Genomic DNA, 16118 nt, shown 5'->3' on the forward strand with positions numbered 1-16118 from the left:
ACATAAAACAATAAAATAATTCTTCTTACAGGCGGGGGGGTTTTTTAAAGAGAAAGAAACACATGGTAGCCTAGCTCTTATTATATCCAACAGGTGCCACAAAACTCCCAGTTTTCTCAGATAGTAAAGCCAATAAGAATGCACACAAACTGAACTTCTATTCAATCACATTGAAACGTCCGGAGTCACAATGATAGATGATTACAAAAGAGAATAGATCATTTTTTTTATTTAAATACACTCAACAGTAAATATACAAAGAAATAATTTAAAATATTTTTTAGGATTGTTAATTTAACAAGTAACATAATCGCCTTAAATGGTCACTTCTAGTAATGTTCATATACTGTATATCCAAAGATTTAGTAGGCAGAAATAATAACATTTAGCAAAAACTACCCAGTATCGTTGATTGATTGTGATTAATCTGATTATTAGTTGGCATATCATACTCAATAAAAATCATTAATTGTCAGACATATTTTTTACTCTTTAAATTTTAAATTCTCCTTAAAGCTGCAGTCCGTAACTTTTCCTCTTTGTCGCCATCTCTCTGTTCGAAATCTGTAACTGCAGTGATTCGCGGAATTATCATCTTTACGTGGGTTGTAATATCGGCATGAAACAGCGCGGATGAACACAGTGCTTTGAGGCGAGTGCTGCTGTCAGTCACCGCGCTGTGTGGATACTGTCATACAGAATCACAGATTCAATTTTTGAAAGTTTGACCAACATAAGAATTTTCATAAGAAAATGTCTTCTGAACAAGTAAGTAACATCCATTTTTGTTCTGACCAACTAAGGGGGAAAAAGCATTCGACATGATAAGCTTCGTAAGATTTAATCAACGCGATTTACAGCAACCGTGCAAATTATAGCCTACTTTGTTCTCAAATTGTTCATGTTAACAACATCAGCATTGCGTGACTAATGTTAAATTTAATGTGTTTTATGGTTAGCAGCTACCTGCGTAGTTCAGAATTCATATTCTCCATAATAGCAAAACGAGAAAGGCACGACAAAGGAAACTCCATAACTGTGTGAATTAAGAAAACGCACTGTTACACGATTGAACTATTGAAATGAAGCACCTTGTTCAGCAGAAAAAAGCCGTCTCTTCTTCCGTTTTGAACCCCTTCAAAACACGGAGTTCACGCACTTTTCAAAAGCCCCGTCGATGTTTAAATCCTTGTGTTCGCATGAGACGGTTTCTTTCTCTTTCTCTAGCCACCTTAAATCCGAAGTACGAAGTCTTTTGGGTTTTATAACTGCTGAATCTCCAGTTGACACTGATGATTGTTGTTTGGATCTTTCTGGATGCCATAAGTTTAATTATGTAAAGTGCTGCGAGAAAAGCCTATACATCTAAACATCTCGTCACGCGCAGTATAGCCGGCTATAGCCGAAACTCCTTCTTTATGTGTACGGGTGTGACGTAATGACGCAAAGACATGCTCGAATTTCCCGCGGAAACCAACCAGTACCACTGGAATTAAAATCATTATTACAAGCTAACCGTTTTGAATCTAGCTATGGCAAGCAGATAGTTTTGACCACTGGCAGAATAAGTTTTTTTTAATATAATTATTTTGGATTATTTTTAACTTAAAAAAGTTACGGACTGGAGCTTTAAATAAATAATTCATAAAACGTTATTAGTGCTACATTAGTATCTATAGGCCAATAAACCTTTAGAATTAAATACAAATCCTTATACTGAAGTGATAACAGAGGGGTTCTGAAAGAATAAGGCTGTATCTGGCTCATGCGTCTCATACTGGGGGTTTGAGACCTGGATCTGTGCAACCTATTGAAACGTGGACATCGTTAATAATAAAATAAAATAAAACATTTAAAATGACAATTTAGTGTGTGATCCATTGGCTCACCTGATGTGACTGCTTTCTACAAGCTTTAATTTCTGTATCAGCATACGCCACAAAATGGATTAATGTGTAGATTCTGAAACAAAAGAACATAATACACCATTACTAAAAATAGGAATAAAACGGAATGATTTATGTTCAGACTTTACACTGGTTATATAATGTTTTGTATGATCTCCACTTTGTGATTTAGGGAAACACTAAAACAAAAAGGTCTGGCAATTTTAACCATATAAAAGAATCAGTGAGAGTGATTTTATTATTTTGTGCATGTTTAGTTACCTGTGGTATAGCATTGCAATAAATTGCACTATCAGCAATAATGCAAAGCTCAGTAGAAACATCAGTCCAATTGGATCAATGGAAAACACTTCTGTTTGGGATAGAGTCCCATTAGGATACATTTTTGGGATCTTTATGGAGATTGAGTCACCAATTGTCTCAAGGAAGAAAGTTGCCACAAGCCAAAGTGCATTGCAGAAGAAAAAGGCAAATGTAACCTATATGAAAGAGAACAGCAAAACAGCATGAGACAAAACTTTACTGTTCCAGAGCATATAGACAAAACCACATACAAAGACATTTTTGCATATTGACAAGCTTACGAGGCTTACCTTATTTCGAAGTTCTCTCAGATCATTAGCCATTGTTTCCTGTTGTTCTTTATTCTCTTTAAGAGGTTCTAGATATTTTTTTTGCAATTCTCTCCAGAATTCGATTTCATCCTGCATGTGGTGAAACAGTAAAATTGTATTATGTGTATGCACTATGCCCCAGCACCTGACATATCTGCAGCAACCAAGGGCACAAAGTTGGGCGTTAGCACAGCCAAAAAAAAAAAACCCCCAAAAAACCTGCTTTCTCCATTGAAAGCCATTCAAATGTAGCCATGTATTATGGCCGAATAATAATAAACATAATTTTTTGCAAAATTAAATAAATTATGAACAAATTATAAACAAATTAATATAAATATAATATAATATAATTTATTTCTTCCAAATCGTCTTAGCCTACCTTTGTAAGTGCAGATTCATGCAAGGGAAAGTCATAAGATTTCAACTGCAGATGTTCAATCCAAGCTTTTGGAATTAAATATATAACCATTTTAATTGTAATCTAATTCAATGTCAACAGCTAGAATATTAGGATATTAAGTATGGAATTCATACTTACTTTGATGATCATCTTTGATGAACTCCTCTGCCCTACATAGTAGGAATACAGTATTATTATTAGTGATAGTAGTATTAAAAACATCCACTGTAATCTGAAGGTAATTAATTTGTTAATTTTATTTTTTCAAATCTATATAAAACTATAAAAATTCTACACAGGTGGATAGAAATGGGATGAAACAATGTGAATTTGTGCTATAGTAGTTTTTTTTTTTACCTTTGTGTTTCCAAAGGAATATGTGGCATTTCAGTTTCTGTTATGGTTTCTGCACGTATTATCTCCTTGCTCGAATCTTCTTTAGATTCCAAACATGGACATTTGCAACATGTGGCATTCATGACCTTCTTCTTGATGGTATCGACTGCTGTAGTCTTAGCCTGGCCGCCGGTTTCACGAGTGCCCCACGTGACATTGTTCATGTTGACCATAGAGTAAATGGCCAAGAGTAAATACCCGCTGGGAATGCAGAGGAAGTATAACAACCCATAGATGACCAGTGAGAACTCCTGAGGGTGTAAAGCTGCCGTAATGATGTACAACACCACCATGCCGATGAGGAACAGACCACTGGGGGTCAGAAAAGTTTTTTGCCTCACTAAATCCCCTATGAGAGTAGAGATGAGGAAATAATATGTATATGCAGTCTAAAAATATTGATGTTCTAAATCGTTTTTTACACATGAAAAAAAAAAAAAAAACAGAGCTGTTACCTATGATGCAGAGAACTGTTCCCGCCATGAGAAATGCGTAGAACACACTCATAATTGCTGCAATTTTAATCTGCATGTCAGATGTCAGTTTGTAGCACAAGATGATATAGACAGTAGGGGGCACTATGGCCAAAGCAAGAGCAATATTTTCACTCATTTCCAAAATGAACACAAAGCTTCCTGCAAGATAAAGAAAGCACTTTAATAGCCCTTTAAAAGCACTTATTTTGGCCATAAAACAGCACAATGAATCTAATGCAAATAAATTACTGTCAATTTTACTTTGCAAGCAAAACCGTACCTGATATCATGAGACAGATAGTGGCAGGGCCCAAGATGGAAGCTGCCATGCTGATAATCTGGTACAAGATGTAAAGTTTTGAGATAGAGCTGTTCCTCTGAGAGGTCAGTCCTCCTGAGCCCAAGAGGTCGATGGTGTTGGCCATGGTAGAAGGTCCCCAGCGTCTGCGCTGGTTGTAGAACTCTTTAAAATCCTGAGGCGCATTGGTGTAGGCATCAGATGCTGCATTATACTCAACCCTCCACCCCTGCTGCAGAAGCAGAGTGCATAACCAGCGGTCCTCGCCTGACGTTACACCAAAAAGAGGGTGAATTTGTTTAGTCCATGCAGGCTGAATTGAAATTATTTGTCATGTGGTTAGCTTCATGTAGACATTACCTTGATCATACTGGACGCAGTGGCTGGCTTCACTTGCTTTAGTTGTATACCTCTTCATGACGTTGTCGTCCATGAGTGCGGCTCCTCTGAAAAGACTGAAACATCCAGGGCTGCACAGTACACAGCCGAACACGTGCTCTGCAGTCTTTTGCAGCCAGTGGCCTACCGCATATTCAAACTTCTGATACCACACCATGGGCCCTTTAAGCATAATAGGCTATCTTATTAGTCAGTTTATCACCTTTATAATCTATACTATACATATTCTTTAGAATAGATGAGTGGATCTCAAATGCCATGCTGATGGTCATCAAGAGGTGAAATAGTTAAACATCGTACCATATTTAATGTAGATGTTTACATAGTTTTCAAAGATTAGTGCATATCTATATTTGCGACTAGTTTCTACCAATTGACAGATGAATTTGGTGGAAAATACCACCTATGATTATAGATATCATAACTGGCTTTATCCCTACAGACAATACAGCTCAGACATATTTGGTTGTTATCTTGATTCTATTTTATTTTAAAATTGTAATTTATTTATTTTGATTCTCTTTGAATGCTTTTTCTAATTTCATTTATTAGTAGTGGTTTTATCTGGTTGATTATTCTTCACACTTCCTCTGCCTCATACTTTGAAAACCATTCTAGAATGTGCACTGTCGTTTACAAGTTTGGGCTCCAGGAAGATTTTTAAAATGTTTTTGAAAGAAGGTCACCAAGGTTGCATTTATTTGATCAAAAATACAGTAAAAACAGTCATATTAGAGTTTTGTGGCTTTTAGTCAATCCATATTAGCTTCATATAGTCCATAGTAGTGTACTCCTTAAAGTTAACAGCTGATGTGAAATAATATTACAATTTAAAATAAATATTTATTTCATTAATATATTTTGCAATTTTAATTGTGATGGCGAAGCTGAATTTTCAGCATCATTACTCTAGTCTTCAGTGTCACATGATCCTTCAAAAATCATTCTAATACACAGATTTTCAGCTCAAGAAACATTTCCTATTATTATCAGTGCTGAAAACAGTTGTGCTGCTTAACAATTAAATATAACCATGAAACATTTTTTCAGGATTCTTTGATAAATATATAAAAAAATATAACAGCTTTTTTTTCAAATAGAAATATTTTGTAACATTATAAATGTTTGTACTACTTGTGAATGTGCCCTTGCTGAAAGGATTAATTTTATATATATATAAAATAAAATCTTACTGAACTAAAACTTTTGAATGGCAGAGTACTCTAGATATTTAGAAAGTTTTAAAGTAACGAATCAAAAACAATAAAATGACCTGATAACAATGGTTTTCTAAAGCCTAGTTCACACTACAGGATTATAAGCCCGATTTAAGCCCGATTTGCAAATCGTTGAGCTCGCCGACAGGTCAGGGTGTTATCGCGTGCAAATCGCAGGGGATTAGCGGACGATGGACGCTTGCCAATCTGTTAGTATGAAAGAGCCAACAACGCATCAAAGACGCTCGCTGACGCCTCGCAGACGCGTCGCCGAGCCCAGAAAAATATCTAGCATGCTAGATATCCAGAGCTGTCGCCCGACTCAACCTCAGTGATGTCATGAGCTACAGCCAATCAGAGCAAGGCATGGGTTGCTCCAATCAGAGCAAGGCATGGGTCTTCGTCTTCTTCGCTGGGTATTAGCGCGCGTGATGTTTCGCGTCATTTCCGGTTCGTTTTATCGCGTGATTTTTTGTGACAAAACGTGGTTTGTAGACAAGATTGAATCGTTGGGTGACAGAGTTGTTGTCAACTCGTGTAGTGCGTTACCTCCTGTTGCGGATCAATCACGTTGTGTCGTGTGGTGTGAACAGCTCAACAACTTGAACACTCCTGATTTCACAGAGAGCAAGTCATGTAGTGTGAACCGGACAGTTCAGCCCGACGTTTTAAAATCATGTAGTGTGAACTAGGCTTTACGAGAGGTTCTCTCGTATTGCGTAAGTTAGCTTACGCTACGGGAAAGATTTATCTTTTCGAGATATTGAAGCCAAAAATTATCCTTAATATGTGTATCCATTGTCAACACAGTGCAGCAGCTAGGAGACCAAGAGCAGGCTGTCTAGCGTGCTCATTGGCTGCCCTGCGGCAACTGCAGCAGCCTACCACTGAGCCCGGCGTGACGTCACGCCCAATGAAGGGCGCTCGTGCCCTCATCGCGTCACAGCCCGCCAGGATGGGCGTGGCTTAGCGTATATAAGCAGGGGCTCGGAGGCTGTTTCTCTGATTTTCATCTCTTCAGCGAAGCTCTCCGCATCGCTGGATCTAGAGAGAAGCAGCCGCCGCCGTCGAGGAAAGCGACAAGCCAGCTTAGGACAGCGCCTGAAGAAGCCGGCCGTCTTCGCCACCTTCAGCCATCCGTGCGAGCTACGCTTTCCGGCGACGTATCCTTTTCTTTGCAAACTCACTCAAGAGCAGCAAGCGTCTTTTTCAAGATGCCTCACACTTTCTTCGGCTCGTGCAGAGCCCCGCTCAGCGACGGAGACCGCCATGTGATCTGCGCTCTCTGCTTGGGGCGCTCGCCGTACTCCCTCCCTCGAGCCCTGCTCTCACCTTCTCCGCCTCTCCTCACAGACGCACAGCTGCCGCCCACGAGCCGCACTGCCGTCATTTCTGATGACGAGGCTGAAGGGAACGCCACAAGGGACTGCTGTTCTATCATGGCATCGGACAGCGAGGAGTGGTCGGGTTCTCATCACTCCTCCTTGATCCAGGAATCCGTCCGGACCCGTGCTGGAATGGACGCTGAGCTGATGCGCCTCCTGTCTCAGGCTGTTGAACGACTCGGGCTCGAGTGGTCGCCGCTGAAGGAGCCCGCACCGAACAGACTCGACGGCTGCTTTCTTCAGAGTCGCCACCATCAAGCGCCCACAGCCAGGGCCGCCCCGTTGTGGAATGCACCATTCTCCACGAGGCTTCACTCCCACTTCTCCGCGTCGCTCTCCCAAGTGGACGGTGCCACCGAGAGGGGATACACTGCCATTCCCCCTGTGATGGAGGCAGTCGCAGCACACCTTTGTGCGCCCTCCTCGAGATGGCGGTCAAGGTCTGCCCTCCCGTCTAAAGCCTGCAGAGCCACATATGCCCTTGTCGGCCGCGCATACGCCGCCGCCGGACAGGCCGCTTCCGCCCTGCATTCGATGGCTTTCCAGAGCATGCTGGGGTGTATGGCCTCAGCTGCAGCAGTGGTTCAGCTGGGCTTACTGCACATGCGCCCATTTTAACGCTGGCTGAACGCTCGAGCGTCTCGCCAAGCTTGGGCCTCTGGCTGCGAACGAATCAGAGTGACTCAGACCTGCATTACGGCTCTGCAGCCCTGGTTAGCGGCCGACTGGTATCAGCGGGGAGTGATGATGGGAGCTGTCTCATATCGAAAGGTCATCTCGACAGATGCGTCCAACTCAGGTTGGGGCGCTCTCTTCGAGGGCAGACCGGCCTTTGGTCTGTGGTCAGACCAGGAGAAGCTCCTTCACATAAACTGTCTGGAAATGATAGCGGTCGAGAACGCGCTGAAGCGCTTCCTCCCGTTCATACAGGACCACCATGTTCTACCGCATTCCAAATTATTATGCAAATGATATTTTACACTGATTTTCCTAAATAGTCGATGCAAATGACAGTCAGTATAATTTTCCAGCCACCAACCGTTAGGGTATAAGTCAAATTTCATTGAACAAACCACCCAACGAAAACAGTATTTTTTTCAAAAATAAAAAACTCAAAATGCACTGTTCCAAATTATTATGCACAACAGAGTTTGAAAACATTTTATAGGTTGTAAAGAACTGAAAATGGTCATTTGTTGAATTTGCAGCATTAGGAGGTCATATTTACTGAAATCAAAAGCTATTTCAATCAAACTCATCTTAACAGGGCAAGTTACATGGGTTAACATAGGTAACCTGACTCCGCCAGATGGATTTGCTCCGCATATCCATCTGGAAACCTTCCGTTGAAGTAGTTTTGGTAAGGGGCGAAAATACTGGTTAGCTGATTGGCCTATGTTGGTGATAGACGGGCCAAATCAACCAATCAGATCAACGAAGCATATGACGACCTACCAGCTCTCTCCCCATGATTCCGGCCCAAAACATGACTCCGCCACCTCCTTGCTGACTTCGCAGCCTTATTGGGTCATGGTGGCCATCCACCAACCATCCACTACTCCATCCATCTGCACCATCCAGGGTTGCACGGCACTCATCAGTAAACAAGACTGTTTGAAAATTAGTCTTCATGTATTTCTGGGCCCACTGCAACCGTTTCTGCTTGTGAGCATTGGTTAGGGGTGGCCGAATAGTAGGTTTATGTACAACTGCAAGCCTTTGGAGGATCCTACACCTTGAGGTTCGCGGGACTCCAGAGGCACCAGCATCTTCAAATACCTGTTTGCTGCTTTGTAATGGCATTTTAGCAGCTTCTCTCTTAATCCGATGAATTTGTCTGGCAGTAACCTTCCTCATTATGCCTTTATCTGCACGAACCCGTCTGTGCTCTGAAATCTCTTCACAGTACGATGATCACGCTTAAGTTTTCGTGAAATATCTAATGTTTTCATACCTTGTCCAAGGCATTGCACTATTTGACGCTTTTCCGCAACAGAGAGATCCTTTTTCTTTCCCATATTGCTTGAAACCTGTGGCCTGCTTAATAATGTGGAACATCCTTCTTAAGTAGTTTTCCTTTAATTGGGCTCACCTGGCAAACTAATTATCACAGGTGTCTGAGATTGATTTCAGTGATCCAAAGAGCCAGGAGACACAATACCATCCATGAGTTTGATTGAAAAACAAAATATATTTTTATTTATGACACTTAATTCCAATTTGCATAATAACTTGGAACGCGGTAGTCCGTTCAGACAACATGTCAGTGGTGTCCTACGTGAACCGCCAGGGCGGTGTCAGATCCAGGAACCTCTGCGATCTTACAGAGCGCCCCCGCACGTGGTCTCAGCATCACTTGCGCTCGCTGAGAGCTGCGCATGTGCCAGGCCACCTGAACGACGGCCCAGACAAATTATCCAGGGACAACGTTCCCCCAGGGGAATGGTCCCTGCACCCCCCAAACAGTCCAGAAATTATGGTGCCTGTTCAGCAAAGCGGAAGTCGACCAATTTGCGTCAAAAGACAACGCTCACTGCCCGATGTTCTTTTCAAAGAACGAGCACGCGCTGGCCCAAATCTGGCCCAGCCGCCCGCTGTATGCCTTCCCTCCGATCTCTGTTACCACAGGTAATCAAGAGGATCAGGGAAACGCGCCACTCGGTGCTCCTTATAGCCCCGCGTTGGGAGAATCAGACTTGGTTCCCGGAGCTGACGCGGCTGTCACAAACAGCCCCGTGGCCGATTCCGGTGAGAACAGATCTCCTCTCTCAAGCTCGCGGCTCGATCTGGTACCCGTTGCCCTGCCAGAAGGAGTGATGAACACGATTATGCAGTCTAGAGCTCCCTCTACCAGAAAGCTTTATGCGTCTAAAGGGCTGTGTTCTTTAAATGGTGCACCGACAAAAATCTGGACCCACGGACATGTGGGGTCTCGCGGCTGCTCAGTTTCCTACAAGAGCTGTTGGATAAGGGAAGGTCTCCATCCACGCTTAAAGTCTATGTGGCGGCCGTTGCAGCGTTCGCAGAGTCGACGCGCGGCCGGTCACTAGGGAAAAACGAGCTTGTGATCCACTTCCTTAGAGGAGCCAGAAGGATGAACCCTCCGCACCCCCCCTTGGAATCTAGTGGTTCAAAGGGAAAAGCTTTCAGGGCCTCGAGGACCAACGAAAAATCCCACATAGGAACCGACGGGGGGCGCGGAGGGTTCATCCTTCTGGCTCCTCTAAGGTAACGGATGACAAGTTTGTTTTTCAGCCTCCGAGCCCCTGCTTATATACGCTAAGCCATGCCCATCCTGGCGGGCTGTGACGCGATGAGGGCGCGAGCACCCTTCATTGGGCGTGAGCACCCTTTATTGGGCGTGACGTCACGCCGGGCTCAGTGCTAGGCTGCTGCAGTTGCCGCAGGGCAGCCAATGAGCACGCTAGACAGCCTGCTCTTGGTCTGATAGCTGCTGCACTGCGTTGACAATGGATACACAAATTAAGGATAATTTTTGGCTTCAATATCTCGAAAAGATTAATCTTTCCCGTAGCGTAAGCTAATTTACGCAATACTCGTCCCCTCTTCTAGAGAGAACCAAGGTTACGTATATACATATAGTATATACAGTATATATCCAACCTGTGCCTGTTGGATGAATCCTGCCACAGGCAGCCCCAACCTCTGGGTAGAGTTTCAGTCTGTCAATTAACAGCATGACTGCGGACGGCTGGAAATCAGTATCCCCATCCAGGGCCAAGACATACGTGTTCTCCTTTTCTCTCTAATGAGCATTAAAAACATTCAGAGTCTAGCTTATATTGTTTTATTCTGTAGAAATACTAGTTGTGAATTTTAAAGTTAATCATCTAACCTTCAGTTTCTCATTAAGGTCATCTAGTTCTTCTCCTTCCATAAATTTTTTGAAGTACTGTCTGTTAAGTCTCCAACCAAAAATGTAATACAAGTACATTATCTGCAAATACAGATGATTAGTGAAGTTCTGGGCGCAAAACATCTGCACCTGTGTTTAGCTGCATGACCCTTACCTGAGACCATCTTTTTTTGTGACGAATAAGTTGCTTGTCTTTGAGGTGAACCATCATCACATTGCCTTTAGGAAGGGTGTATTCCAGACGACCTCCATAGGGCGTGTTTATGATCTTCTGCCATGGTAGTGGTGGCGTCTGCTTGAATATACATGGATCCTCCTCACTAAAAATGCTAATGCATGTGAAGTATTATTAGATTAGTTTTTCCCATAAATTCTCAGTAACCATAAACCGATCAAAATAAAGAGGATTCTTACGTGTAAACTTCTTTAATTACATCCACAATAATTTCAGCATATTCATTTGCATGCCGCTGCCTTCCATTATCAACATCCGTGAAAGCGTCATCAAAATAAATATGGAATTCAAACTCGACATCGCTTGGTTTGTTGGTCTTGGGCCTGTATTTATCTAGCCTGGTAGTGAAAGAAATAGTACTCAATTACAAGTAGACTATAATTCAACTGAGACTGAATGAGTAAGTGTATGTTTACCTGAACATAGAGATGATTATCTTCATCAATTCATCGTAGGTCTCATGCCACATCGTTGCACACAGAAACACTCTGCACTCTGTTTCTTTTGCGCTGAGGAACACATATTAAGAAATCCAAAGGAAAATTGTAATTGCTCAGAGGTTGCTCTCAGATACATATAATTTAATTACTAACATTTGTAAAATTAGAAGCAAGTGAATCAATTGTTATTGACATACAGTAAAAGTAAAAAGCTACAAAATTACAGTGCATGGCATAGCCGTGATAATTTGGATTTGGAAGAATATGATAAGACGTGTTTGAGTTCATATTAAAATCATCGAGCAATTCGAGTTTACTCAAGCAATTCGAGTTTTATTGCAAACTTTGGTATTTTGGCGAGTGTACAGTCTGAGATGCTGAAACTCTTTTAAAACTATAGAGGGGATACATGTAAAAATTAAAATCTAGAGACTTTAGAAAACCTCCATTTGCTCTCCTTATAATCTCACTGATGTCTTCACATAAAAAAAAACTCATTTGTAAATTTGAATGGGAACACATTTACTGTGTAAAATGCTTTGATTAAGATAAGTTTGTCTAATTATAATATATTAAAAATAAAGCACTAAAAAGTAAAATATTTTTTTGTAATGACAAGTGACTAGTGACTTGTGTCGTGCATCACAACATTACAGTATGAAAATGGGTATTTAATTAGGCTACTTTGCATTTAACAGTGTTATTAAATAATAAGTGTTTATAGATGGACATGAAGTAAGAGTCAGATAATATAAATGTAAAAAACAATGAGAATGCACCATTAAATATTCAACACCGATACAGGTAATTAAAAAATCTCTAATATTGGCTGATATTAACAATATGCAACCATACTTAGAAAGTTGAAACACTTACCACCGTTTCTCCTTGATTCTCTTTCTGATTTCAAAACGGGTGTTCAGCAACATGGACTGTTCCAGAAACGCTCCTTCATACATGCGTCGCACGAACAGATCTTGGGTTCTTTCTATTCGATGGAACTTCAGGAACCAGATGTAAAATGTACTGAGCATGAGTCCCAACCACCAGCTCAGAGCAGAGCAGATCAAACACGCCAGTCCTCCTGTACTCATTTTTTCCACAATGTACCTGGCACGTAGAGTTTTTGTAGCATCAGTCAACATCAACAGCAACAATGTACCACTGGATTTCGACTGAACGTTCTCAATACAAGTAGAAGTTTGATTAAACTCTGGGGGTTTAAATGCAAGTGGAATCAAAAACACTGCCAAAACTGCAATCGATGCCATGTAAATGGGCAAGGCGAAGCTGCGATGCAGGGCATGCATCTTGCAAGCCACAACTACAAACCAGTGGCACAGCGCAGAGGATAAAATCTGGAGCACCACCAATGAAATAATAACTGTTTCGAAGACGGATTTGACCGATTTCCAGTTCTGACCAGACAGAGGAACATAAGCTCCAACCACAGCTGAAGTAATCAGGATTCTCATCAAACTGGAGATGATGCACACCACATTACGGGACTGAGCGATGTCTTTGGAAATGTCATCTAGAGATGAGATGGAGAAGAGCGTGCTGTAGTTTTCCCACCAGTTCACAGAAACACAGATGGTCCCCACGATGGCAAGGCCAATTGATATTCTCATCTGAGGGGAACGTTCGATTGCCAGATAACTGACTGCAAAAAGCACATAACCCAGGACGATTAAGAAAATGGAGCATACGGGGAGCATTATAAGCCGCTTCCTCTCTTTGGCGAGGCACTCAGCGACTACCTGGAACACTGCTGACAGGATGCTCACACTGTTTAGGATCATCACATTAGTGACAATGTCAAAGTGTGGCATGGCTACTATTGTTAGAATTGCAGCTCCCAATGCTACCAGGAACTCAACACACAGGACCTAGAGCAAAGATCAAAACAAAGTCAGAAAGGTTACTGCCTTAACATTCAGTTTCAATGCGACTATACATATGTTTAACAAAAACTCTGTTTGCTTACCCAAAAAACTGTTTTTTTAGAGGGCATGGCTGCACTCTTGAAAATGAACTTCCATGTGCTTTTTAGCAAAAGAAGAACACTCGGCCCAACCAGAACAAAGCCAATGCCAAGTAGGGTGGCCGGCTTCTTTTCTGAACATATAATATCAGTTTTATTGTTCCCAAATGTTATCAGAAGCAGAAATGATGTCTGTAAAGAAAAAGAAAATAGTTTTAGTCAAACCGAGCCTTTTGTGTAATATTCAATAGACAAGTTAATTGTTATCCTATCATCCAAAAATGATTAGCCAATGATTAATAAAGCAGCTCACTTTACTGAGCAGCGCAAGGGCAAAGACAAGTACGCCAACAATGGCACACGAGAACCATTTCAAACACTGCACTCGTTTCTTTGGTATCTGCTCATTTTGAATGATCGGCACTTCTCTGCACGCATCCCAAGATCGCCTGTTTGGGAAGAAAAAAGGGAATAGCTTAATTGAAAATGTAAAGTTCACTGCAAAAGATGTACAACAATTTTTGGTATTTTTCGAGAGATTGAAGGAATATATGCCAGGAATAGGTAAATAATTGTTCTTTATAAAGAAATCAATTAGGGAGAAAGTGAAATATTAAAAAAAATTAATTCGAAAATAAGCATTTCTGCATAATTAAATGTTTGTGGAGATCTAAATTGTAATTATTTAATATAAGTTTGATAAATGAAAATCAAAAAATTATTACCTGAATTCATGGCTCTGCTGCTTTTCCATAGTGATGTTTGCAAGGCAGCAAAAACCTTTGATTAACCATATGTACAACAGACCAGAGCCTTATAACCAGATGGGAGGGAGCACTACACTATTATTCAAACGAGTTTCTTTGCAGTAACCTCTATTACACAGAAATCATCTGTCATGTTCATTTTAATTTTCCACTCCCTTTGATGATGAAAAGAGTTTCTCAAGTATTTTAAGCAACTTACCGGATATACTACATGGTTTAACAATTGTGGTAAATCCCTTCTAATGAACGGATTATACTATGATGCACAATTACATGGATTGTAGTTAGTCTATGTGGACATGAAAAGTGGATTGTACCACACTATACAGCGAGATTCTAGAGAATTCTCTGCTTTCAACTAATGGCATTAGTTTCGGGGTAATGCTCATGCACACAATATGCATAAGGAAATGGTGTCTGTGCGAAAGAACTACAGTAGTTGACCTACAGCACACAAAGACCAAATGAGCATTATGCAAAGAACATAAATATAACTGTCGATATGCACGATACACTGATCAGCCACAACTGAAAGGTAAAGTGAGTGAATAACATTGATTATATCGTTACAATGGCATCTGTCAAGGTGTGGGATATATTTGGCAACAAGTGAACAGACACTATTTGAATTTCATGAGTTGGAAGCAGGAAAAATGGGCAAGCGAAAAGATCTGTGTGACTTTGACCATGGGACAAAGATGGCTGGGTCAGATCATCTCCAAAATGGCAAGTCTTGTGGGGTATTCCCGGTGTGCATTGGCTAGTACCTAGCAAAAGTGGTGCAAGGAAAGACAACTGGTGATCTTTAGATCTGGTCACTGTCTTCCACTGAAGCTGCCTCTGTGATGTGTTATTTATGTGCGACCAAAGTCTCTTATATAAAGTCTTTGGCGCGACTCAAATGCTTCGCTCTCACTCAGGTATTAAAGCTGTTGTCGGTTAATTTGACGAATGAACATTCGCCTCGACTTTTTCAAATGCGATAAGACTTTAAAATGTTATTTACTTCAGTCAATGTCATTATGGTTATAGTTGATAGATCCTGTTGTACGTTCATACAGAGAGTAATAGGGGTTACCAAAGGCTTTTCATCTAGAAAAACAAGGAAGAAATGTTTTTAAAGTTATGCCATTTGAATGCATGAGCACAATTTGAAATGTACTGACTAACTGCCTAGTGACATTTTTATTCGGGGGTAGGGGCCAACTGTAATGCTGTAGACCCTGAGCATCAGAACTGGACAATGGAGCAATGGAAGAAGGTTGTTTGGTCTGATGAATCACGTTTTTTTAAGATCAGGTGGATGGCCAGGTGCATACGCATAGTCAATGCATTCTCATCCCAAGGCGTCATCTTATTCACACTTTTGACCATGCTTCAAAATCCGATGCACATGGCACCCTTTAGCGTCAGGTGGATGATGCTCATCCTCGGGCGTCATCTAACACCTTTAGCATCAGTTCTGACGCTTCCGTTATGGGTAGGTTTAGGTCTGGGGTAGGGTTAGCGTCTCATATTGACGCTAAAGGGAGCCATGTGCGTCGGATGTTGGCGCATGGTCAAAAGCGTCAGTTAGATGACGCCTTGGGATAAGAACAGGCTGGCATAGTTTACCTGGGGAACAGACATTTGAACAAATCTGATCCACGGAGACCCCTCCTCGCAACTTGTAGGACTTAGAGGATCTGGTGCTATTGTTTTTGTGCCAGATATCACATAA

General features: G+C 41.4%; 1 pseudogene; it reads right to left on the reverse strand.

Moving 5' to 3' along the window:
• Positions 1 to 1679: 1679 nt before the first annotated feature.
• Positions 1680 to 14448, reverse strand: LOC130094870 (chitin synthase chs-1-like; annotated as a pseudogene).
• Between the last annotated feature and the right edge of the window lie 1670 nt (positions 14449 to 16118).

This window comes from Rhinichthys klamathensis, unplaced genomic scaffold, assembly GCF_029890125.1.
Source record: "Rhinichthys klamathensis goyatoka isolate OS25496 unplaced genomic scaffold, OSU_Roscu_1.1 h1tg000181l_1, whole genome shotgun sequence".
Taxonomy (NCBI): Eukaryota; Metazoa; Chordata; class Actinopteri; order Cypriniformes; family Leuciscidae; genus Rhinichthys; species Rhinichthys klamathensis.